This window comes from Amblyomma americanum, chromosome 2 (genome assembly GCF_052857255.1).
Source record: "Amblyomma americanum isolate KBUSLIRL-KWMA chromosome 2, ASM5285725v1, whole genome shotgun sequence".
Classification (NCBI taxonomy): Eukaryota; Metazoa; Arthropoda; class Arachnida; order Ixodida; family Ixodidae; genus Amblyomma; species Amblyomma americanum.
In genome coordinates this window covers 5,905,479-5,932,674 of record NC_135498.1, presented here as the reverse complement: position 1 = coordinate 5,932,674, position 27,196 = coordinate 5,905,479, and the positions used below count along the sequence as shown (strand labels likewise).

General features: G+C 50.0%; 1 protein-coding gene across 1 annotated transcript in view; it reads left to right on the top strand.

Annotated features, from left to right (window-relative positions):
• The first annotated feature begins 464 nt into the window (after positions 1-464).
• LOC144120477 (3-hydroxyanthranilate 3,4-dioxygenase-like) overlaps positions 465-27,196 on the top strand; it is a 56,378-nt gene continuing 29,646 nt past the window's right edge. The window contains exon 1 of the mRNA XM_077652902.1: positions 465-589. The gene's annotated coding sequence lies outside the window, so the exon portion shown is untranslated. The remainder of the gene's footprint in view (positions 590-27,196) is intronic.

Here is a 27,196-nt window from a genome sequence, read left to right as displayed (position 1 = left end):
GCGGCACCTGGAGCCCAGTGACATTCTGTCGCCGTTCAAAGCGGAATCCGCAATCACATCCGCTTCTGGCGTTCAGGCCAGTCGGGTGGGGCTGAAAGCGACGAAACTGGGAATGCGCGTGGTTGTGAACTGAGCGGTCGGTAACAAGAAGAGCGTGTTTGGGCCCGTTTTATGGCCTGTATAAAGGCGCTTTGACGTATTATAAAGCGATAACTTCAGTTTGTTCACACCTGGGAGGTTACAGCTCATATTGAGCGGTATACTACACCCAGCAACCCATTTGACGACCTCCGCCGCACGTGTGTCGGATCGCATACCACATGCGCCGTAAGAACGTTTGCGCCCTTCATGCGTACACAGTGCGCCCGTACCCTTGCTAGCTCCGCTACTGTCGCTGGCGCCTATCTCTCCCCATCCTGTTTTTTTCGCGTTGTGAGGCCAACTATAAAGCGAAAGCATATTGCATGGCAGGCGGGCGTCCATGCCATTCGGAGCAGCTCAACCTCGTAGTGCTGGAGGTGACGTGCGCCGCAGGTCTGACTCGGAACCTCCGGAGACGTCAGGGTACAGCTCATCGACTTCGGCGCAGGTGAATCTCTTGTGACCTTGGAGAGGTTTGTTTGGCAGGGACTTCCCCTAAGGTGAACGGCGTCGCCGTCGGCGTAATATGTCGCACCCAGATACTCCAGGCTGGCAATATGTCTAAGCCCTTACAAAAAAAGCCTATATACAGTATATAGACTTCTCATGAACTCTATTGCCTCCCAATAGATATTTATTTTTGCCTATTCATAGTATATAGACTGTCTACAGACAAAAGTCTACTAAAAGTGTATGGCCATATATCGATAGATTGTCTACAGACTGTCTATTGAATTGTATTGCCTATATTTTTGTCTATTCATAGTCTATAGACTGCCTACAGACAAAAGTCTACTAAAAGTGTATGGCCATATATCAATAGATTGTCTATAGACTGTCTATTGAATTGTATTGCCATAGACTGTTCTCTACGGTTTGTCTATAGAGAGCATATAGACTTTACAGTATATAGACTATGGAAAGTCTATAGACTGCATAAAGAAACTGTTGTAAGAGAAGAATATGCCATCTCTAGTCCTCGTCATTAAAGTGGGTCCGGGAACCGGAGTTGCGGATACATTGTAGAAGTTTTGACATTTGTTTTTCAGTGTTGACTTAAGTTCGGCACAATGGCAAGGTGGGCAAGTTGCTGGCGCATTTTCACCAACGATATGTGGCCGGCTGTCATGTACTGAGCCTGTTCTTCGAAATTTAGTTGCGAGGCCCTCCGCCAGTCTCGAGGCCCTCCGCTCGGCCTACGTCGTCCCCTTTTGATTGGCATCAAATGACAGCAGTCGTGTGCTACATGCTCGCCACTGTGAACGTGCCTGCACTACCCGTACAGTAGCTTCGTAGGGAGCGAGCGGAGGAACAGGTGAGGGGCGAAACGACTGGTGTGACCGAGCGGGTCGGAGCTAACCGCTACGGGGCAAAAGGTTCCGAGTTCGATCCCTGACATCGGTGACCGCACTTCGCAAAAAATAAAATAAATCACAGGTTCCTAGCTCTCCTTCGGGACAAAGAAGTGACAGCGGCAGATGTACAGAACCCCCTCTGCATCGAAAGTGTGCCTCCTCCAAGGACCAGTTCAAGCGGTACAATTCCACTTCCATTCCCTTCTATTTCTTTTCTTGCTCTTCGTCATTGGCTCAAGTGACGCCACGCCCCAGACATCGCTGACCTTGAGCCAATGATGAAGAGGAACGGACAAAGTGTGGAATCGAAAGGAAATAATTATATTGCACCGGCCCTAGACTGCGTTCAGGCTTGGGCTCGCCTGGGCTGACCTGGGCAACCTGATGGTTGCGACATACGATGCCGGCGCCTTTTAATATCGCGGCAATCTTTAAATAAGCTATGCTGTGGGAAAACTCTCAAGCACCAAGGCGTCGGTAAACGTTAAAAATCCAAGGTAGTCCTAATCAGTCCCGACTACCCCTCGCCTCTGTGTCTGTGGCAAGCGGAAACAGTTAATTATAACATTGGGACGGCCGTCAAAGCAATTTTAAGTTCTTTCGCCCCGGTATGGGCGGTAAAATCCTCCTCATCCGGCGTTTCCCTCTAGTTCCGGGCACAGGAGGGCCTGCCCCGCTGGAAGCATGTTTACGGCTGTTCGTACAATTCAGCGCGTAAAAACTGGCGCATATGTTGTGCATAAGTCAATGCACGGGATGGTAGCAATGACCCGTTATATGATGCGCGGGCACAGAGGGAAGCGGCCAGCGGAGGCACCTATTTTGCGCACATGAAAACGAGTCCTCAGTGTCTGTTAAGTGACCGTGTAGTAGTAGTAGTAGTAGTAGTAGTAGTAGCAGCAGTAGTAGTAGTAGTAGTAGTAGTAGTAACAGTAGTAATAGCAGTAGTATTAGTGGTAGTGGTAGTAGTAAGTAGTATTAGTGGTAGTAGTAGTAGTAGTAATAGTAGCAGTGGTAGTAGTAACAGCAGCAGCAGCAGTAGTGGTAGTAGTAATAGTAGTAGTGGTAATAATAGTAGTAGTAGTAGTAGTAGTAGTAGTAGTAGTAGCAGTGGTAGTAGTAACAGCAGCAGCAGCAGTAGTGGTAGTAGTAATAGTAGTAGTGGTAATAGTAGTAGTAGTAATAGTAATAGTAAAAGTAATAGTAGCAGTAGTAGTAGTAGTAATACTAAAAGTAATAGTAGTAGTAGTAGTAGTAGTAGTAGTAGTAGTAGTAGTAGTAGTAGTAGTTGGTGTAACCAGTCATAGGAGCCACTCGACGAGTGGTTACCGTTGAAGGAGGGGGAGGTGTGTATGAGGAGAGTGGAGGAATGCGTAACCAGTGAGTGGTCACCGCTGGAAACTATCGGAGTATAGCTATCATCGAAGAAGGATGATATGGCGGGAGACAGAGAGGTATGACAACAGCGTAGGAATACATATACAGAAGTGCATGATTACCGCGGAAAGAGGAGGGTATGGCGAGAGCAATGAACGAGAAACCGGGGGTGGCTTAAATTAAACCGCCCTGCGGGTGGTAGCAGTGGTATGGCGAGAGCTCAAGATTGCGGAAACTGAGGGAAACTGCCATGGCAACCAGCCGGAGGATAGCCACAGTGGGAGGAGGAGGAAATGGCGAGATCGAGGGTGGCTGCCACGGAAACCACCCTAAGTACGGGTACCATGGAAGAAGGAGGCATAGTAGGGCGAGAACAGAGAAGTGGAGCAGTGTCCGGCGACTGCTGCGACACGTACCGCCCAAGGCACTGCGGCGGTGGCACCGCGCGCCTATAGCGGTGGGCAGAGAGCAGCGCTACTCGAAGAGGGCACATGTGTGGCAAACTAAAAATAGGCATGTGTAACTGCACACATATTAAGTCGATCTCATAATCTCTACATCAGTATACTGACGCGTGCTCATGGGCGAGTAGACGACAAGGGCAAAATGGGTGCGCGGCGAGTCGGTCATCTTGTCTAAGCGCAGTCTTATGTGCTGCTGTGCTGTCACAGTGTCACTGTGGCAAGTGTTCGTTGCACTTTCTGGTAGAGTGCTGTTGCTCCCCCCCGCCCGTAGAGGGCAGTGTATGAAAGCGGACTTGACTCCAGTCGCAGTGCGAGCCGCCAACTGCAAAGACAGTCACTCGAGTTTGGGCCCCTTGTCGCCTACGAACAGAGCTGCAGGCAGAGGGCGGATGCGGCAACTGCGGCCAGCGGCGGAAGCGAACACGCACACTTCGTGGTCCTCCAGCTGCAAACGCCACCGACCTTCCATGGCGAGGTGTTGGAGGATTGGCTTGAACAATTCGAACCCGTCGCAAGGTACAACTGCTGGGATGCGGAGCGGAAGCTCCTCAATGTTTACTTCACTCTCGACGACTCGGCGCGAACGTGGTATGAGAATGGCAAGGAAACGCTAGCTTCTTGGGACCAGTTTCGTAGCCAGCTTCTGGCGACCTGTGCCAACACCGAAGTCGCCCACACCTGGGGGCCACACCAAGCTCACCTGCCCTAAACCGCGACAGGCTATGGCAGAAAATTTGTTTCTCTCTCTCTCTTTCTCTCCGACCGACAGGAACGAGCAGAGTCTGCGCTGCATTCCAGGAACCAGCGACCCAAGGACAACGTCACAGTTTACTATGGTGACACGAACCGCCTGTTCAAAAGGGAGGACCCGAACTTGACCAAGGGCAAAGAAGTGCGCCAACTGATGCGTGGCGTCAGGCAAGAACTATTTGCTGGGCTTGTGCGTAACCCACCTGGCACCATTTCGGAATTTCTAGAGGAGGCCCCCACCGTCGAAAACACCCTGCATCAACGCTCTCGCTACTACAACCACGACGTAAACACCGTGTCGCCAGCCGTCTTTGCGTCAGGTTCTAGCGGCCCCGCCGACGCCTTGAGAGGGCTCGTCTGTTCTGCTGTGAAAAAAGCTGCGCAAAGTGCATCTCTCTGCACTGCCACCGTTGCCGCAGTTTCTGTTGTTAGCGGCAGTTATTCGAGATGCAGGCGGTACCTGAACCGGTTGCGGATGCTGTCCTGCCTCCGGCGCCCATCCGGCAGACGCAGACGCAAGCGAGTAAGCAAAGCTCCTGCGCTTACTCGGCACCACCGGAAGCAGCCATACTGTACCGGGGATCTACAACTTGTCATCGCACAACTTGGACCCTGCGGAACATGCCCTCCTGAGCCTTGGCCTCAGTTTCAACACCGGCGCCGCACCCAGGGTAGGCCAAATGACTTGTGCCGTTGAGCAGGCAGTTCGCCTAGTAGACCCGAAGTTTCAAGCAGAAGCACGCTCACGTGCCATTGGGGCGCTTGCAAAACGTTCAACTTTGTCCAGCATTTTACTTACCTGTGAGAAGCATGCCCTCAAGAGATTTAAGAACAATGAAAAGATAGCAATCCTACCGGCCGACAAAGGAAATGTAACCGTGATATTAGACCGCACTCAGTACATTTCAAAGATGTCCGACCTGCTGCAGGATATTCTAACGTACGCCAAGCTGAAGCGGGACCCCACGAAAAAAGTCGAATCAGAGCTTGAAAAACTGCTGACTGATGTGTTCAAGTTTGTGCCTCCTTCAAAGAAGTACCTTTATTACAAGTTGTTATGCCACAACGGCTCAGCACCTGCTATTTACGGCTTACCCAAGATTCATAAACCGGACGTGCCTCTAAGGCCAGTTGTTGATTTCACGCGTTCGCCATTGCATAACCTGTCCAAGTATCTGCATCAAGTCCTTGGTCCCCTCGTTGGACGAACACCGAATTACGTGAAAGATTTGGCTGATTTTGTTACTAAGCTGAAGGATGTGGCGGTTGACGAGGATGACATCATGGTCTCCTTCGATGTAAAACCCATGTTCACATGCGTTCCTGTTGAATTCGCTGTTGAATGCTGCGAGAGAGTACTGGAAGAAGACGCATCACTGCCTTTCCGAATGCCTTTTGAAACAGCTGATCTGTGCCGCCTTCTGAAATCCTGTCTGCAGAACACATATTTCATTTTCAAGAACGAATACTACAAACAAGTCTTTGGTACGGCTATGGGTGCGTCGATATCCGTGACCTGTGCCAACCTCGCGCTCGAACCTATTGAAAGTTTGGCCCTTCAATCGTTCCATACTCGTCCGAAGCTCTTCTTGCGTTATGTGGGCGATTGTTTCTCTGTGATTCATCGCAGGGACGCCAAACCATTTCTGGACCATCTAAATTCTTTTCAACCTACAGTTCAATTCACAATGGAAGAAGAAGTCTCCGGAAGGATTGCTTTTCTTGATGTCCTTGTTCTCCGCACTCCCGATGGTCTAGCCACTACCGTTTTCCGAAAACCTACACACACTGGGAAGTACTTAGATTTTCAATCTGCCCACCCCATTGGCCACAAACTTTCCGTCGCGTCCGTTCTATATAAACGTGCAGCTCGTCTTTGCTCCAGTCCCGGTCTGCGCTATTCGGAGCATACAAAAGTCCGCATCGACCTCGAGCAGAATGGTTATCCCCGACAACTGCTGCAAAACGAACCACGCCGCTCTCTGCAACCCGCCGAGCCCCGACTCATCGGACAACAGAATCGCGCGAGCATACCTTACGCCCGGCGGACAAGTGAGGCTCTGGCACGGATATTTGCAAAATACGATGTTCGCATTGCACACGTGCCATCCAGTAAGCTGAAACAACAGCTCTGTCATGTTAAAGATCGCCTGGAGCGCCCACGTTACCCCGGAGTTGTGTACAAAATCCCCTGCAAAAACTGTGATGCATCATACATTGCCGAGTCTGGCGATGTTAGAGAAGATTAAGAGACCACAAGAACGACGTCAGCAAATGTCGCACGTCATCGAACGCACTAGCAGAGCATGTTCAAGAAATGAAGTACACCACTGACTGGGAAAACGCCACAATCTTAGATACAATGAAAACTTTATCGTCCCGACTGCTTTTAGAATTATTTTATGTTCAGACTACGGATAACGTTATTAACCGGACGAAGGGTAATCTCCCGGAAAACTACGCCCATTCACTGCGCTGTCAAGTGTGCTTATAAGAAGCGGCCCATTTCGTCCATCTTCATTGTGAACAAGGGACCCGTAATGGTCCCGAAACGTCATATTTTAAAACCCAATTTTGGCGAGTGTTCGTTTTATTCATCCACTATGTTTCCCTTTCGCCAGACAGGATTCTGTCGAACCCTTGACTACATTGCTAAAGGAACGGTCATCGCATATGTCACCGATTTTGTTGAGCCCGCTGAAATATGTCCTCTGGAGTCGCCGTCGCCAGCAGGACGCGATTGAGATAACGTTCCGTCTACCGTGGACATCCATCCCGGCTTGTCGGCTGGTCAGAGGCAGCGCCTGTTAGAGCTCCTTCAGGATTTCGCCGGGTGCCTTGCCACGTCATCAAAGGTAGGACGAACGCCATTAGCCAAGCGCCGCATCATCGTCGACGAGGAGATCCCAGCACCCATACTGAGTGTCGCCGATGGAAAGAGAGGCTATTCGAAGTCAAGTGCAAGAAAGGCTTACCGACGACGTAGTCCAACCGACCACCAGCCCCTGGGCTTCGCCTGTAGTGCTGGTGAAGAAAAAAACAGCACTTTGTGATTCTGCGTCGATTATCAGAAATTAAACCGCGTGAAGAAAAGCGACGAAAGCCCACTTCCATGTATCGGTGACGCCTTGGATCGAATGCGTAATGCTTAATATTTCTCCGCATTCAATTTGACATAGAGAAGACAGCGATCGTGACCCCGGACTGCCTACATGAATACAAAGTGCTGCCTTTCGGATTCTGTTCAGCGCTAGCTAACTTCCAACGCATGATGGACACTGTCCCGTCTTCTGGACTGAAATGGCAGGCCATTTCATTTTTCCTGCTAGCTTCGAGGAACATCTAAACCGGCTGTGAATGGTGCCGCAGGCATTCCGTACCACACAGTTGACGATAAAATCCCAGAAATGCTAATTCGGTTTCCAGGAGCTCCGTTTTCTTCGTCACGTGATCAGAGCTGAGGGCGTTCGTCCAGACCCCGAGATGACTACTGCGGTGCAAAAGTGCTGCTGTGGTCACCGTTCCGACGGAGGCAAAATATTAAAAAAATGGCTGGTGGTATAGCATTGCTAAGCACAAAATATTGTGCGATAGCACGGTTTTTTTCTGGTGGACACCATCGCCACGTACCTAAAAGCGCGACTGAGGTGTCCACTGACCCAGGGAGGGAGTTATGCTGGAGTTCCCGGGTTCGAACTCGGCCGCGGCGGCCGTGTTTCGGTGGATGCGAAACGCAAAAGGAGCCTGTATGCTGTGCAATGTCAGTGAACGTTAAAGATACCCAGATGATCGAAATTATTCTGGAGTCCTTCACTACGCACCTCTTTCTCTAAGTTCGACAGCATTTTGCGGACCTTAAATTTCTTTGACAAGTCATAAAGCAGCTGTTGGGATCAATCATCTAGCTTGGATTTCAACTTAATCGGGCAAATGAGAGACCGCCGTTCGATACCCGGGGCATAGAGCACTGCAGAAGGCTTACAAAGTTTTGAGTTGAGGTGGCATGTGTTGCTATTTTCAAGGCGGAAATACAAACACTTCGGCCGGTCTCAAACGACCGGGAGCTCAGCTGAATCAAGCTAAGTTGATGACCCCACGGTCATGAGCTTCTTTAAAGAGCAGCAGACGCCCAAGGGGCAGAAAATACTTTTCCTGGCCCTGCATCAGTGAACGCAGTTCCCGGGTTCGAACCCGGCCACAGTGGCCGCGTTTTGATGGAGGCAAGCAATAAGGCGCCTGTGTGCTGTGCGATGTCGGTGTACGGTAAGGGTCCCCAAGTGGTCTAATATTCCGGAGTCCTCCACTACGGCACCTCTTTCTCTTATTCTTCTTTCACTCCTGCGTTCCTCCCTTCCATTAGGGCACGGTTCGGGTCTTCTTCTTCTGTTGTTGCAGGAAAAATGAAAAGGAAAGTGCACAGGCCTGCCCACTGGCTCAAGCCGAGCCACAATCGCTACCACGTGCAGAAAGTAGGAGAGTGTAAAGATAGGATAGGCTATAGAAAGGCAGGATAGAAAAGACGCGCGCTATAATGTCCCAGGCCGATCCCGGAGGCAGTGCAATACCGGGCCAACCGGTGGCGGAAGTGAAGCAACCTTCAAGCACTCCGCCACATTTCCAAAAATATGTTGGGTTCAAATGGGACTCGGTTCGGGTGTCCACCGAGATGTGAGATAGTTACTGCGCCATCAGTTCACGCTACGGGAACTAAACGAGTTCAATATTTATTTTTTCGCCTTTTTAGAAATTACGCCAGTAGCTTATCTAGGCAAAATTCTGTTCACTTGGGTTGTACTGTAAGCGTTTTAATTTATTACGCATGCAGTGTCTATGAGGGTGAACCAAAAGAAACACACGGAGTGAAAAATTGTCTCTTTTAGCATCTAAACACAAACCTGGCGCGGAAAAAAGTAAACGGAGCACCCTATTTCCATCTAGCATTTTCCACACGCTACCTAACTGAAATTGCAAGCCCTGGCGCGTGCATACTGGTAGGGGGCGCCAGTGCGCGTTCTCATGACCAAACAATGTCTCTTCATTTCCGATACGGAAGGCGTTATTGCACTTGGAACGAAATCGCGTGCTCCCTTTACATATGTCCACACTTGTACTAGTATAGCTTGCGACCGTGTGCGGTTGCCATTCCAAAGCTTTTACTGAGCCTTGCAATGCTTATGCTTTCAGGAATAAAAGCAGACGTCAGTTCAGCAGGCGCATCTTATCATGCACTTCCGAGGCTTGCTTTCGGGGAACTGCAAGCATGACGCTGCTGCCGTAATAAATGGCGGTGATAAGCCTTTGTGCCCCGAAAAGACTCAGGCGTGGGTGAATACAGTGACCATCTGTAGCAGGCTGATCGTTCTCAGAGCATGCTCTCCATCTCTTTAGAAGCCAAAGTTATCCATTCTTGAAAAGTTGTGCTATTCAGTGTCATTCAGCAAAATAGTGATTCAGTACAAGTTAGAAAAAAGCAGATTGCTTTGAACGATCTGCTCGGATAGTTGTTCTAATCACTGTCGTTGAAGAAAATATTGATTCAGCACGAATTATATAAAAAAGAAGTTTCTTTAAATAATTTACAGGGCTAGGCGAAATTTGCGGTCGGTATTACTTTAAAGCCGAGACGCATAGTGACTGCTTTGACATGCCTACCCCAGCCCCTTCAGTGCGCCGGATGCAGGCAAAAATCAGCATGCAGAATATCGCTGACAAAAAAAAAAAGAAAGAGACGCGCTGATGCAGCCGTTAACGGCATGCATACCTTAAAGAAGCGAAGTGACATCTAGAAGCACAGCCTATAGCAACACATTTGAATACAGCAAAATTGCTTGGCCTTATGTAAAGAGAACAAAGCTAAGAATCACTAGAGATCAGTATGTATCCTGAAACAAAAATGTTGCATGAAGGTTTTCGGGATGCGTACACAAGCATCAAGACTGAGGTAACTTAACAGAAGTGCTCTTAGTGCCTTCCAAGCAATTTTATTCGCTGCAACCAGTGAGAAACTCCCAGTCGGTGCAATCACGACTGCACAGTGAATAAACGTCTTACTTTACATATGCTACGAGTACCCAAGCTGCACTGTGTTAATCAAATTAAGGCTTGCACGGCAAAGCAACGAACAAATGAGCCGCAAGCGGATTTTCCGCCCTCACCCATGGCCTGAATTTAGCTCTGCAGACGCTCTTTTACGTGCAGTCACGGCGGAGACAAGCAGAAAACACTTCTGTCGTGGCTTTCTGTAATTTGGCGAGAGCAAGCGCCGCGGTATGCGGACAGTTTCGTCGTTTTTTCGGTCGCCCTTCTGCACTACCAGCCGCGGTAGCAAACTTCGCACACAGTAAGTGCGCCCTTTCTCAGCTTATGCCTCATGACACACTTATCGAATAAATAAAAAATTGGCAGTGACTTAACTTGGCTAACAATGGAATTCAGCCAAAAGCAAGCACGCTTGCTAAGCGTCTGAGGCTCGTCCGTGGCAGCTTCGCTACACGCTCGCGACAGCCGTTCTATATATACCCACACGACCACGTGGCTATGACGTGGTATGGTCTTACTACACCCCCATCGGATGTCATCACGTGGCTCCACATCACCCTATCGAATGTTCTTAATGTCAAAGGTCAACCCGAAGGTCACCCAATGCCAAAGGTCAACTAAGGATCGTGGGTCAAGATCATGGGTCAACGGTTCGACACCAAAACTGTACCACATATGGTCATACACGGCTAACGTGGTTGTGCTGAAGGTCGTTCCAGGTCATTCTCCGGCCTACGCGACGACTGCTTTACCTAGCGTAGCGAAGCTTTTCGCTTCATAAAAAGTGCGCCGATGGCCGCCAGGTGGCGCTAGCGGTCAGCGGGGGAAACTTAAGCACAGGTTTCCCGTAAAACTCCAATAAATTGTTCCGCAGTGAACATATGCTCCCTTCGTAGAATGAGAAGGCAAAACTTTGGAGTCACTTGCACCGATGTCCAAACAATGATGACGATAGCGACTGTATGTATAGCGCACGCCACTAATCAATTGTCAGCAATACCGGCCGGGTTATCAGAGGGACAGAAGCGATTTCTCGAAGATACACACACTGGAGTAGGAAACAACGTCACAACCAATTCTTGTTCTTTCTTTTCGGTCTCTGCCGATAAGGGTGCAGGTGCAGCAGTACACGTCGGAAGCATGCCTATTCTATTCCGACGAGAGCAAGCGTGCTGAGCTGAACCGGTTTCAGGGGCGGCAGGACGTGTTCTGCAGAAACGCCTCCATCGGTAAGCGTGGCCCGACAACGAATCAATGGCGCATTTAGATCGGCGATCCGGAGCAGCTCTCAGAATCCGCGAAAGAGCAAGATGCCTAGGGAGCTTCGGGACCATACCGTCGCGGTCCAATCAGATCTCAGCATATGAATCCGATTCGCCCTTTGAAACACGCTCTTCGGTTTCGTAGAGCAAGAAGACTGGCTCCGGATCGCCGATTGCAGTACACCGTAAGAACGGCGTGTAGTTGGGCTAGTCGATGCTCATTCGAGAACATGACAAGAGAGCAGTGCGTTAGAAATACGAGCCATGACGCAGTGTCTCCTGTTTTGTGGCTTCTTCCTGTGTCCGCGTAAGCACAACCCGCGGTTTCTTATCACGTTTTTGTATTACGAAACTACACTGCCGAACTTCGCTTGTTGTGTTCCTAGCTTCCACATGAGCCTAATAGTACTGGCACTGTATTAGAAGGCGGCGCAATCCCTTCTATGTTGCGATGCACTTTTCGGAACTAAGAATATGTGCTACTATTGTATAGTCCAGGGTTCGACAAAAGTTTGTCTGGTCAGGCATTGTGTTGAAGTTGAACGTCACTGATCATGTCGAGGTTATGATTGGCGTTTCGGAACACGTACGGCCATGTTCCGTGTTCACTGAGGTGGCCAAGATTCGGTCGTCCTTTAAGTATGTAGTATGTGACGTAATGAGCGTAAGTAAACTGCCGGAAGATTTCTATTGGTCCTATTCATAGTGTTGGTGGTTGCCTGAATGATCAATGATTCGAGTAGCAGCCTTGATGACACATTCTTCTCTTTAGCTATGGCGGTGGCATTGTCCCAGTCAATATTATGATGATGTGTTTCAGCGTGTTCAGCAACAGCGTTCGATGCTTGAGTGCCATTCGCCACGTCATATTAGTACTCTTGCAGGCGTCGTGTAAACTTGCCGGTTTCGCCGATGTAAACATCGTTGCACTCAGCGCATGGAATTCTGTACACCACTCCAGGATACATATCGTCACGCAAGCGAGCATTCACGTTAATCAACTTGTTTCAAAGTTTGCTTGAAGGAATATGTGCGACACGCAGATTCTGAGTGCGACTATTGTACCTCAGTTCCTCGACATGCGATTATAGCCGCAATGTTCAGCAGCATTTGCAAGCGGTTTTAAGTAATTCAGCCGTACAGTATCACACGAAACAACAGATGTCTGGCTAACTGGTGCCCTTTTTGAAAAGCTGTGAAAATTTGCGCCAACTGTACAACATACACAAACACGAGACGAGCTGCCGAAGGTGAGAGCACCCAAACAAACCGGAACGCTGCGTCGTGCTGTGTTGCGTTTGATGGCACATATGTGACTAAGGCCGTCATACGCAAAACACAAGGTTCAACTGGGATGCTGCGTTGCTCATATCCGCACCTGACATGCCGTTCTAAAATGAGCTGCCACTCCAGACCAGCAGCGTTGTTTGCCTTTCTAATCAAAATTTCGAAAACAGTACACACGTCACTTTATTGTACTACAGCGAACACTGTTGCCTGCCTCATTCATATAAATGGCATTGTGTAATACTCTGCCCATCGTCATTAAATATTTAAGTGCATCATGCCATTAAAAAAAAAGCTAAAACTTGACCGGGTCTACTCAAAATAACCACGTAGTTTTTTTTTCTTCTGCTGTTTACATGCACTCGGCAGGGTTCTGGCCTTGGTTGCTGTAGATGTTTGCTTTTGCATTGTTCTTTCGTTCTTAGTATTCCCGTAGTTATGTTCGAACACTGTTCGTTGGTCATAAATTTACGTACAAAAAGACTGTGCTAACAATGTAAGATGGACGGAATGCCTTCTAACGCACAGTCAGCAATTTGTTACTACTCAACGTTGAATCCTCGATGCATCCTGTAATTTCTCGCGTTCCCCAAGGCTCCGCCCTCGGGTAGGCCCTTGCTGTGGCCCAAAAAATCTTGGATATTTCGACAAGTCACGTGCACTGGAGGGGTTGCTCTGCCTCCAAGTTTTTCAAAGCGCATGCATTTTGGCGCGATGCAGGTAACATTTGTTGGACCAGAGCACCAAGGTAACTGCGTTTGCGAAATTCTGAAAACAGATATAGATATCACTTATGACCCGGAGTTTCCGGGTTCGAACCTGACCGTGGCGGCAGCGCTTCGTTGCAGGCGAAACGCAAAGGCATCCGTATATATATATACATATATATATATATAAAATTGGTTTTTGAGGAAAGTAAATGGCGCGGTATCTGTCTCAAATATCGTTGGACACTTGAACCGCGCCGTAAGGGAAGGGATAAAGGAGGGAGTGAAAGAAGGGAAAAAGAGGTGCCGTAGTGGAGGGCTCCGGAATAATTTCGACCACCTGGTGATCTTTAACGTGCACTGACATCGCACAGCACACGGGCGCCTTAGCGTTTTGCCTCCATAAAAACGCAGCCGGCGCGGTCGGGTTCGAACCCGGGAACTCCGGAGCAGTAGCCGAGCGCTCTAACCACTGAGCCACCGTGGCGGGTAAAAAGAAAGTAAAAAATGCACGCATGTGCTGTGCGATTTCAGTGCACGTTAAAGATCTCCAGGTGGTCGAAATTATTCCGGAGCCCTCCACTACAGCATCTTTTTTTTACTTTCAGTTCTCCTTTGCCCCTTCCCTTACGGCTCGGTTCAGGTGTCCGCCGATATGTGAGAGAGACGCTGCGCCATTTCCTTTCCCTAAAAATTAATTTTCATTCTATTTTCATATTATGGAGGCAAAACGCTAAGGCGTCCGTGTGCTTTGCGATGTCAGTGCACGTTAAAGATAATAATAATAATTGGTTTTGGGGGAAAGGAAATGGCGCAGTATCTGTCTCATATCGTTGGACACCCGAACCGCGCCGTAAGGGAAGGGATAAAGGAGGAGTGAAAGAAGAAAGGAAGAGGAGGTGCCGTAGTGGAGGGCTCCGTAATAATTTCGACCACCTGGGGATCTTTAACGTGCATTGACATCGCACAGCACACGGGCGCCTTAGCATTTTTCCTCCATAAAATCCCCAGGAGGTCGAAATTATTCCGGAGGCCTCCACTATACACCTCTCCCCTTCTTTCACGCCCTTCTTTATTCCTTCCCTTACGACGCGGTTCAGGTGTCCAACGATATATGAGACATATACTGCGCATTTCCTTTCCCCAAAAACCTATTATTATTATTATTACTGCCGACGGCCGCGGTGTTGGATTTTGGATTGGAATACGTTTATTATCGGCTTGGGTTATAAATGGGTTTGTTGATCTTGTTAGGTGGCCGTCAGTGGAGACTGGCGACGACCTCTTGGGCTCTCGTCGGTCTTCACGGCAGGCGCCGCATGGATCACACCTACCGTTCCGCTGAACGCATCAAAGTGCACTGGCGTGATAAAGGAGGGACTGATTGAAGAAAGGAAGATGTGCCGTAGTGGAGGGCTCCGGAATAATTTTGACCACCCGGGATCTTTAACGTGCACTGACATCGCACAGCGCATGGGTGCCTCAGCGTTTCGCCTCCTTCGAAACGCAGCCGCCGCGGTCGGGTTCGAACTTGGGTACTCCGGATCCTGGACTGCAAGCATTGACCTTGTGTATCTGAGAGAAAGCAACCAGTATAAATACTGTGTAGGTAGCATTGAGACAACTGCGTGTTACTTTACCGATCATCGGGCAGTGTTTACCTCTGTCAAAACAAGTGAATAAATAATGTGTCTCACCGAATACTTCTTCAATGCTTAACATTTTCGTCACGAGAGCCGTCGCGGTGGCTGAGTGGCTATGGCGCTCGGCTGCTGGCCCGAAAGACGCGGGTTCGAGGAAAAACGCTAAGGCGCCCGTGTGCTGCGCGATGTCAGTGCACGTTAAAGATCCCCAGGTGGTCGAAATTATTCCGCAGCCCTCCACTACGGCACCTCCTCTTCCTTTCTTCTTTCACTCCCTCCTTTATCCCTTCCCTTACGGCGCGGTTCAGGTGTCCAAAGATATATGAGACAGATACTGCGCCATTTCCTTTCCCCCCCCAAAAAAACCAATTATCGATCCCGGCCGCGGCGGTAGAATTTCGATGGAGGCGAAATTCTAGAGGCCCGTGTGCTGTGCGATGTCAGTGCACGTTAAAGAACTCCAGGTGGTCGAAATTTCCGGAGCCCTTCAGTACGGCGTCTGTCATAACCTGAGTCGCTTTGGGACGTTAAGCCCCCATAAACCATAAACCATTTTAGTCACAAAAACTCGACATGCTTAACCAGCGGGGAACTACAGCTCTCGCTACGTATATCCTCGCATAGCTGAGCTAAACACTGTCATTTTCTTCTCTCTTCTTTCACTCCTACCTTCACCATTCCTTACGGCGCGGTTGAGGTGTCCACGAAGAAGTGAGATAGTCACTGCGCCATTTCTTTTCCTCAAAAAACAATTTGAATTTCTAAAGCGACAGCTTTACTGGCCGCGAACTTGCGATTTCGCCGTGGCGGTGCTCCGAGGAGGCACATGACGTCGCAACGAGCGCCTCGCCGCGGAATTATTATTATTATTATTTCGCTCCCTGGTCATTACTGCGCATGCGCCACTAGTAGCACCAAGCCACAGGTGTTCCGCCGTAAAGCCCCTCCATGACGTTTTTTTCCGACCAGTTTAAGTACCGCCAACTTCCCCTCCCCCACGGCTCTTCCTTCTCACACAGCCTTCCGACTTCCGGTCTAGAACGGAAGCGCTGCCATTTTGTTTTTCGGTTCTCGGTGCGTGTTGTGCTTGGAGGCTGTGGCTGCGTTGCATCGCTGCTGTTTTCATCCATCGTCGTATTGCTGTTTTGGTGCTATTTTTTTAAACAGTGTCGGAAAAAGAGGCACATCGCGCTAGTGGTTTGTGTCCGCATACGATGATTACACTGTGGGAAGAGCGTCGAAATTTCTGAGCGTTCAAGCCACGAAGTTGACCGACGCTGAGGGACAGGGATCGGAGCCGCTGCTTGTTGATGCCGTGGGACGCTTTCGCACCTCGCAAACACCGGTGCTCTCGAATTATGTGCTTGCATCACAGATTTATATTCACTAGATCAACGTCTCGGAAAAACGATGTGCGCGATGTCCGAACGTTGAAGTACGAACCGCCATTTGTTTTTCCTCCGCGCGAGCAGATACAAAATGGACGCCAACTTCCGGCAAAAAAACGGAAACCGGAACCGGAAAAGCCTTATGCGGATACGGAAAAAAGGCGGCGGCACACTTCAAAGCTTGGCGGTACTTAAAAAAGCGGTAGCGTCATGGAGGGGCTTTATTCCGCCGCTGCGCAGCGCCGCGCCTTTCCTCAAAATCCAACATTCAATTTTCAGTTTTCCTCCTTCTTTCCCTCCCTCCTATATACCGTCCTTTACAGCAAGTTTCAGGGTCTACCGAGATATGCGAGACGGTTACTGTGTCATTTCCTTTCCTCAAAAACCAAACAAAACCAGTGAGCCGACAGCGTTCATAGAGTTAATAGGAGATGACAACTTTGCAAAGGCCGTTCATTTTCACGAAAGGAAAGGCGAACAACCGGGTCCGTGGGTCAGTGGATAGATGGATGGATAAATGGAAACAACTTTTATTAGAAAAAAAGGAAAGAAAAAATCTTCCAGGGTTGTCTTCTACTGGTTCAGGAGTCCACGGGCTTGTGCCTCACATAGGGCCCGATCCACCAGTCATTTCTGGCCGGAGGGCTTAGCGGTCCGTAAAGCAGCCTCCCAGGAAGAATGAGTAGGATTGGGGATGCGGGGTACTGCCTATGGGGAAGGACATTCCCAAAGGTAGTGGAAAAGTGTGGATCTGGGAACGCCACAGGTGTTACAATGGGAAGGAAAGGTGGGGTGAAAACATGAGAGACGGTACGGTGAAATAAAGCAGCCCGTCTGTAATTGTCGCCATGTGGCGCTGGATAAGGGCGACAAAGTACTGTGGGGTGGTGGTAATGTCATGCGTCTGAGTTTGTAGAATGCGGTGATTTTATGATATGTATAAAGGACCGATGGGGCCTCTAGCGCAGGGGTGGGTGCCTGATTGTCCGGGGTCCGGGAGGAGAGTTCTCAGGCCAGCGCATGAACGCGCTCATTACTGGGGATCGAGGCATGCCCAGGGATCCACGAAAGAGTAACCGTTCGGTCGAGAGAGGTGGCTGTGGCAAGGGTCAGTGGAGACATCAGTCTCGCTTTCATGTACGTGGCGCGTTGGTGTCCAAATGAAAAAGCCTGCTTTGATTGCGTTCCGCACACTGTATAGGCAGCACGCCCTCCCTGCCACCTTGAGAGGTGACATGCAGTTAATGGCTTCTCGCGAGAGATCGATCACCAAATGAACGCGGTGGCCTAGCTATTGCTGCAGTGCCGCATGTCAGGCACAACGCTGTCAGCGCTCATTCAGGCCACACTCTCTCTCAATACCGTCACATGCATCAAAGCACGAATGAGGCGTCCGCATATCCAGGGAGCTAGTTGTGCGCCCTTCCTTTCCTCAAAGCCATCACCGTCTAGAACCTTGCTAACGCCAACACCTTTCGCTTCGTATATCCTGTATTAGCTGAGCTAATCCATATTAATTTTTTTTCATTTCCAAACCAAAATAGAAATGGTTGCAGACAATAATTAGAAATAAGCAAAGGAAATCCGCGAGCAAGATGACTCAGAGTGGTTCTGATGTGTCATCACTTCTGATTTAAAACAGAAAAAAAATGTCCCGTGTGTTCCATAAAATTTCGTGCTTTGTAGATCTCCGTGGGGTACAGAAGAAGGCTTTTACCTCCCTGTCCTTTTCCTGTTATTCTACGCGTTGGTCTCAACCGGATATCACATGTGCGCAACACATGCGCCGGCTGTTTACCCCGAAAAACGGTGCTGCTTACCCAGGCAGGTGTTTAATCCGGCACACGAGAACGTTCCACGTTGAGCAAAAGCAAAATAGCACGCACATCGGCAGTTAATTCACGAGTTCAAGGAGGAGAGGCTTATAAATTGAAGCACAAAATACCGACGCGTAGCAGCCGTCGTACGTTCGTGGAAAAGTAGTTCGCTGACAATGTCGACAACCCGGGGATCTTTAACGTGCACTGACATCACAGCACACGGGCGCCTTCGCGTTTTGCCTCCATCGAAACAGCCGCCGCGGCCGGGTTCGCACGTTAAAGATCCCCAGGTGGTCGAAATTATTCCGGAGGCCTCCACTACGGCACCTCTTTCTTCCTTTCTTCTTTCACTCCCTCCTTTACCCCTTCCCTTACGGCGCGGTTCAGGTGTCCGCCGATATACGAGACAGATACTGCACCATTTTACTTTCCCAAACAGTCAATTCTGACAATGTCGACGAAGCAAGGCTAACCCCGCGGCATTCAACCGGTGCCCAAGCGTGTGCCTTTTGTCCATTTAGACTTGATGGTCACAGCATATTACGTTCAATTCAACTTGCACACACGCTGGCGAAAGCCTTCCGCAGCGATCATCTGGTTTTGATCCTATTTACTTTCGTTTAGATCTTCTCGCCTACGACTACAGTCCTAAACCTACCTCGTAGCACTAGCACAGCCAAACTCCTTGCACTAGACATGCATAACACCATTCAGGAACAAGTTGACGCGCACCTTCAGACACAGTACCTTAGATTTGCCGCGAGCGCCACTGGCCGCCATATACTCTCCTCCCTTCTTATCAACATTCCCTCCAACCAGTCAATCCTTATAGTAATCCCTCCACACATCCATACACCTCTCGTTGTGAAACCCCTTCGTCCAAATGTCCCTCCGCAATATCATATCCCTCGCCGCGTAGCTCGCGCTAATGCCCTCCATAAGTATTACGGGCAAGCCCACGATGCCGTTTTGGTAGACGCCGCATGTGCAGCGCATGAAGCGGTAGCAGTTGCTTACAATCAAACCCTACCCCACCGCCTAACTCACCGTCGTTCCCTCGGGCTGTACGCCCGCGGAGGCAGAGGAGACCGCCATCGCCCTAGCCCTTGCACATTCGGACACCCAATACATCTTCAGCGACTCCAAAACTGCTCTGTCCAACTTTGCCAGGGGCAGGATTCACACCCCTGCCTGGCAGTTATTGAACAACCCTACCCAAAATTTACCGCGCAGGGTAGAACTCCAGAGGGTGCCGGCTCACTCTGGGAACCCTGGAAACGAGGCTGCCGATAAATTGGCCCGAGGTTTGATTTGCCGGGCTCAGGACAGTCTCGATTGAGGATTCTCGAGGGAGCGGGCGCTGTTGGGATTCAGGTAGCGTGACTGGGCCGGAGAAGAGACGAGGACGATCGGAGGAAGCAAACTTGGAAAACTTTATACAAAGACTGTTTACATAGTGTACAAGTAAGGGCAACTGAGAGTGCCTCTCAGTAAAGGGAGCTTCTTAGCAGTCGGGAGTCTCTCCCAGCAAAGGGTATCTCTCAAGGGGGGGTCCCTCCTCTGGTATTGTCTGTCTGTCTGTTGCTGCTAGGAAAAAAAACGGAAAGTGCACAGGCCTGCTCACTGGCTCAAGCCGAGCCACAATCGCTACCACGTGCAGATAGTAGAAGAATTGAAAGATGGGATAGAAAGACAGGATAGTAAAGACGCGCTAAAGACAAGGCCGATCCTGGAGGTAGTGCAATACCGGGCCAACCGGTGGCGGGAGTGAAGCATCCTTCAAACTCTCCGCCACATTTCCAAAAAAAAAAAGAGTCCAATTTGGACCCGTAACAGATACTCTACGGGGTCCGGACCTCTGGTACCAAACCAGCAGCTCGTTAAATACTCTTCGTATTCCCCAGATCCCTAGCTGGGGAATACAGTTCGAAGAATGATGTCCAATCATACAATGGCATTGGTGGTACCACCCACGGCAGGGCGGTCCTGATGTTCTCTCACAGCTCGGTCGAGGGAAAGGAAACAGGACTTGGTCATGTTGTCGTCCACGCGGCCTCCAGGTGGGCGCGCACGTGGGTCCGGACTGCGCCCATGTGGAACAGGAAGGTGCCTGCGTGACACAGGAATGCGGGCTGTCTCCCAGCATGGGTTGCAAGATCTTGTACTGATGACCGGAACGCGGAACGTCTGTCGAAGGCGCAGCTCTCGGGCAATTGTTCAACCCCAGCGTGACTGAAGGGGACAACACTGATCTTGTGCTTCGTCGTCTGATGACCGGAACGTGGAACATCTGTCGAAGGCGCAGCTCTCGGGCAATTGTTCAACCCCAGCGTGACTGAAGAGAACACTGATCTTGTCCTTCGTCGACCCGATGGCATGTTCGAACACGTGGGGACGCTATTATCGTCGCTGTTTCCAACATTCCTGCAGTCACGTTTCTTCTAGAGGGGTCATTCACCTTCGCGGTGGTTTTCAGGGAATCCTCCCCATGTCCAAATTCGCCGAACCCAACAGCAGGAAGGGAGCGCGAGCACAACAGCGCACACCTTTGCAGAGCTCACACAAATACCCCGTTTGGACCGTCAGACTTACTCCCAACAAATCCTCGTCAGACGCCGCCACGCCCGCTCTCTGCCATCCCCTCCGCTGTTGTCCCACTACTGTGGCACGTCCCCTGCATGCTCCCTATGCGGTGACCCCCTCACGCCACACTCTCCCGCATCCTTTCCGGCTGCCCTGCTGACCCTCCCCCGCAGGGACAGCACGCCATCTCGAGCTGCTAGGACTGGGAGGTCCTGCTCACGTCTGCTGACCCGACATCGCAGCTTGCTGCGGTGACTCAGGCTGCCGACGTCATGTCCCGACATCACCTACATGACGCAGTGCGGGACCGCGCAGTGGCCCCGGTACCCAGCAGGGCCTAAAACTCACTTGCAGAAATAGTTTTTCTGTCTGTCTGTCTACAAGCGCACGCAAATATAATAATCTGCCAAATCCACACTAACATTTCCAGATTATTACGCGGCAGCGTATACAGCTCGTTCGCTCGAAAAGCCGTCGGCGTAGTAATTGGTTTGGTTTATGGGAGTTTAACGTCCCAAAGCGACTCAGGCTATGAGAGACGCCGTAGTGAGGGGCTCCGGAAATTTCGACAATCTGGGGTTCTTTAACGTGCACTGACATCGCACAGCACACGGGCCTCTAGAATTTCACCTCCATCGAAATTCAACCGCCGCAACCGGGTTCGAACCCACGTCTTTCGGGCCAGCAGCCGAGCGCCATAACCACTCAGCCACCGCGGCGGGCTGGCGTAGTAGTAGTCGGCACCGCGTGTCGGAAGTAATTGGGGCTGCGTAAAAAAATGTATCATGGTAATTCTTCGTTCTAGTGATTGATTATTGATTGGTATGTGATAGGAGACGACTAGTTGATCGAATTATTGTAATTAATTGATGAATTAAATGAAACACTGAAAAACATTGGAAAAAGGGGGTTCAAAGGTGTCAAAATGCTCAATGAAAAATCCAGTACTTGATTATGGTAATTAAAAAAATTTAGAGTGTGCAATTGACCAATTAATAAATTGAAACAACTGAAAAATTTTAAAATGCGTTTAAAGATGTTTCCAACGGGCAGGGAAAAAAGGAAAATTGGTTGTTTGGGAAAGGAAATGACGCGGTATCTGTCTCACATTTCGGCGGACACCTGAACCGCGCCGCAAGGGAAGGGATAAAGAAGGGAGTGAAAGAATAAAAGAGGTGCCGCAGTGGTGGGCTCCGGAATTATTTCGACCACCTGGGGATCTTCAACGAGCCCTGACATCGCGCAGCACACGGGCGCTTTTGCGTTTCGCCTCCATCGAAACGCTGCCGCCGTGGCCGGGTTCGAACCCGGGAACTCCGGATCATTAGCCGAGCGCCCTAACCACTGAGCCCCCACGGCGGGACAGGGCGTCGTGCCGAACGGGCGATGGCGTTCCGTGGCCTCCCTGGCAGCGCCGCTACACGCTGTCGCGTTCCACTCTTAAAAGCGAAGCTTTAAAAAATTGAAAATTGGTTTCTGGGGGAAGGAAATGGCGCAGTGTCTGTCATATATCGGCGGACACCGTAAGTGAAGGGATAAAAGAGGGAGTGGAAGAAGAAAGGAAGAAAGAGGTGCCGTAGTGGAGGACTCCAGAATAATTTCGCTCCGGAATCTCCAGGTGGTCAAAATTATTCCGGAGCCCCCCCCCCCCTACGGCACCGCTTTCTATCTCGCTCTTTTCACTCTCGCCATCCTCCCTTCCCTTACGGCGCAGTTCATCGAATAATGGCGCAGTAATTGTCCACCGAGATGTGAGACAATTACTGCGCCATTTCCTTTCTTATACCGTATGCCGAGGACGCGGTCCCATGTTGATGCAGTGAACAATACATTCACGATTAGTACTCCGGAGGATACCAGACCATGCAAGTATGTCGCCATGAAGAGCCTGCAACTCGAAGATCAGACCTTCGAGATGAGTGCCTGCTTCCCACACCCTGACGACTGCGTCCGAGGAATCATCTACAAACTCACAGCGGTGAGAACTACACGATCATAGGTGGCGTGATCCACTTCAATCCTACCCTTCCGATCGTAGACGCCCGGAATCTTGGAGAGAGCACCTCGATCGTCCCCTTCACGGGAACCACGGTACCCCGGTCTTTGTGCTTCCGAGGAGGCATCTATACCTCCTACTCATTCTACAGCAAGGTTGAGTCGTGTTTCAACTGTCATAACACCAGACATCGCACCGACGTCTGTACGAAAGCGATGACGAGCCTCTCTCACTGATGCGGGAGACGCACACGCCGAAAGAATTCCGGGCTGCATGCCGATATGCATCGTCTGCAGTGGCACCCACCTCCCAGGGAACAAGAAATGCAAGTGCCGCTTCATACGTCCTCAGCCCAGCAAGATAAAACATTCAAGACCGGGACGAGCTGTTCCGTAAGGGCGGCCGAGGATCCTCGCAGAGAAGACACATCTGCTGTAGAAGACCAAGATCCAACTACAAGCAGCGGGCCGAGACTCCGGACCACGGCTGCCGGAGAAGCGGGAGCCGATCTGCGTCCTTCCTGCCACTTCAAGGAAGAAGAGAGGGATGGGGAGGACCAGCAGCCGGCAGGTCGAGAGGCAAGCATTTGAGCTGGGCATACGCTGCCTCTCACTGTAACCAAGGTACATCTTTGGTTTCGTAGCTGCAGAGATGAGATAGGCAGCTTAAGGCTACTTAAGACGCAGTATACGCTGAGCTCCACATGATTAGGGAGAACTCTTGAGTAATCCCTTGGATGTGGGGCCCTCGAGCGCAGTTTCTATACCAAGAGGGACATCCTCTTCAGCCTTTGAAGCATCGTCTTCGCTTGCAGCATCTTCCCACTGCCGCCCTGCTGCAAGAAGACAGCAATATTCGCAGTTAGGAAAATGAACTAGACTTTTTTGAGGAGAGACCAACTCCCCTCTTTCAAGCCTTCGGTAACAAGACCGAGGAACGCCTCACTGTGTTCATGGGTCAAGTGAATGCTCACGTGGACGAGCGTCTTAACGCTTTTCCGGGCCAGATTAACGGCCGCATGGATGATGTAGGAACGCGTATCAGTAATACTGAGGCCACACAAGCCACCTCTTTAATTAATGCGGTAAAAACCCTGAAGAATAGAGTGGATGCCCTCTCTGCTTCGGGACCATTCGCTCCTCCGCCGACTGGCGGTCCCCAGTTCTAGAGGGCCAATCCTATTAACCACGTTAAACTTAAACTTCACTATGGCGACAAACTATAAGTAATAAGAGTACGTATGGCAGTGGAATTGCAGGGGGTTTCGCGCTAAGCAGGCAAATCTGCAATTTTGTATCAAGAACCTTGGAACAGAAGCTCCGGACGTGATATCTCTGAAGGAAGTCCATTGCGAGGTGAAGTTGTCAGGTTATATTATGCCCCCCCCCCCCCCCCCCCCCAGATATAGTTAGATCATACAAGGCTGTCCTCGTTCAGAGGAATCTGACCGCAGTCATACACCCGCTCGACAGCATCGACTTGGACTGCCTCCGGACTGAGTTCCTCCCGCGAAAGAGAGGCGTTCTTCCTCTATACGTCCTTAACGTATACCGTAATCCGGAATCTGACCACATCCGCAATCATCACTGCCCTAAATTAGCCAGTCAATCGGCCAGCTAGGTCCTCTCCACTGATGGTGGTGGGGATTTCAACGCGCGTGACAGAACTTGGGGTTGCAAGAGGAACAAGAAGACGGGCGCACATTTATGGAACTACATACAAGGCAAGGGTGTCACCCTCTACACGGACCCCGCGGCGCCTACACGGATAAGAAACAGTATAGGTGCGAACACTTGTCCGTATCTCACTCTGGGAGAGAATATCTTGAACGTATAGTGGATCAACACGCTGGAAAATTTTGTGAGTGACCACTACATCATCATGTCCATCATTACGCAGGGTTCACTGAAAGGAAAGAACAGGAGACCGGCCTCCATCGCGGACCAGCTGGGATCGGTTCAGAACTTTAAAGGAGCAAACTGCTTCTGACATATCGACCGCTTGGAGGATTGTGCCTCGAGTATGAGACAGAGTATGGAGATTGCCACCGAGGAGATTTCCTCTCCGGAGGAGACCTCATTGGTGGAAAGTTGTCTCCTTCATATATGTGACAAGCATATGTGAGCCTTCAGAAAAGATGGCTCACTAAAAACACAAATCGCAAGCTACGCCTTAGAATATATTGCGCGACTAGCTAAGGAGATCGAGAGCCATGCACAGATTGGGCCCAATTGAGTATGTGTTAAATTTAGCGGTAAACTGGAGCTGAAGGACACGTGCATTTGCTGCGCTATCTTTTAATTCTAAAGAACTGCAAGTCAGCCCATATACGAAGGACATATAATACGCATCCTTCACGAGAACCCCCTTCCTAAAGACGATCTGCTGAATTAGCTGAAAAACAGGCACTTAGACATATCGCTTCAGGACCCCTCCCGAACTATGAGGGTGGCGCCAATATCATGGACTGGGCGAAGGAAGTCGGAAGTGCGAGCAGTCCTTCACAGACTTCGTACTTCCTCCGCTCCTGCATGGCCAGGATAGCGCCATGAACCTCACTCAGCGCCGCCTCGACAAGAAATTAGAGAGTGCGCTCACCAACTTCATGAAGAGGTGCTGGCGGGAAGAGGAACTCCCTCAATCCTGAAAGCGCGCGAAGGTTGCCTTCTTTCCGAAACCCGGCAAGGAGCTAGCGTTAGAGAATCTGAGATCCATCTCGCTTACATCGTGCGCGGTGTTGTAGCGCAGGGGCTCACTGGAACACGGGCTCCTTCGGGTAGCGTGTCCGAGCCTTCGGGCTGAGGAAAGATGGAACTTGGAGGTTAATAATAATAATAATAATAATAATAATAATAATAATAATAATAATAATAATAATAATAATAATAATAATAATAATAATAATAATAATAATAATAATAATAATAATAATAATAATAATAATAATAAATAATAATAATGATAATAATAATAATAATAGTATTGGTTTTTGGTTTTTGGGGAAAGGAAATGGCGCAGTATCTGTCTCATATATCGTTGGACACCTGAACCGCGCCGTAGTGGAGGCCTCCGGAATAATTTCGACCACCTGGGGATCTTTAACGTGCACTGACATCGCACAGCCCATGGGCGCCTTAGCGTTTTTGCTCCATAAAAACGCAGGTTGGGAAAACGAAAAACAAGCACGTTTACCGGCACATTGAAGAAACTTATTTACATAATTTATAACAGAGCAAACAGTCACAAATTAAAAGTTCATAGCGTCGAGCGACTGAACGAGCCTTGTCGTCAGGGTCCAGAGCGATCGTCCCCACTCAGGTCGCCTGTTAAATACACTTAGGCTCCACCCTTGCACCACGTGGTGGCCAATTCCACACGAGGCACACACACATCGGAAGAGTGACACAAAACACAGCCCGCGCGGCACCGTGGAAATGGGCGAGGAGGATTCGGAGGTCCGCTGCAACTTCGCCCCAAGCCGCACGTGTCCATCCAAACACAGGTACGGCGTCGTGGCTACGACCTCGGCGCGTTCTCTCCCGTCGCGAAGGCTCTGGTCAGACACGCATAATTAAAGGCAGACACCGTTCTCCTCTTCCTTCCGTCGTCTTGTCCATCGTCGGTCGCGACACGCGGTGAACCAGACAAAGGGAAGGCCATCTCCACCCCTCCTGAAGAGCGTGGGAAAGATTCCGCAGGTAGGTTCCCAGACACATCCTTTTTTTATGGGGTCAACGAGGGGCAAACGACGTGTCCCCAGCAGGGTTGTAGCAGTGGGCAAACCGATGGAGCGACCCAGGACACTATGATTCGAATTTCGGAAGAAGTGCCTAGCCCGATCCATACGAAGAGAACAGAGGCCATTCCGGTTCTTGATATCATCAAGGCTTTTACAATGTCGACCACGAGGCAGTCCTAACCTACCTCTCCGAACCTCATAGTGGGTGAACGAGTCCATAGCTATATCAAAGCCTTCCTGTCTGAGGACGGCAAAGATACAGACAGGGTCTCTGCAATCTGACACCTCTCCTTAGGTAGTATAGGAACAATGCAAGGGTCGGTACTTTCACCTTTCCTTTTTAACATCATCCTAGTCTCAATTGTCAGTGCTCTCTCGTCCAACCCCTATCTCTCACACTCTTTCTACGCCGACGATGTCACCCTATGTGTCACGACGGGTAGAGATGGAGAAATGGAGGAGACGTTGCAAGCAGCGGCTGCCACCATCGTCCGCTTTGCTGCAGCGTTGGCTTTTCATGTTCACCTGGAAATCAGAGCTCTTGGTGATCAAAGAGCTCCCTCCTTTATACCTTCCCTCACGGCTCGGTTGAGGTGTCCACCGAAGTATGTGAGACAGTTACTGCGTCATTTCCTTTCCTCAAAA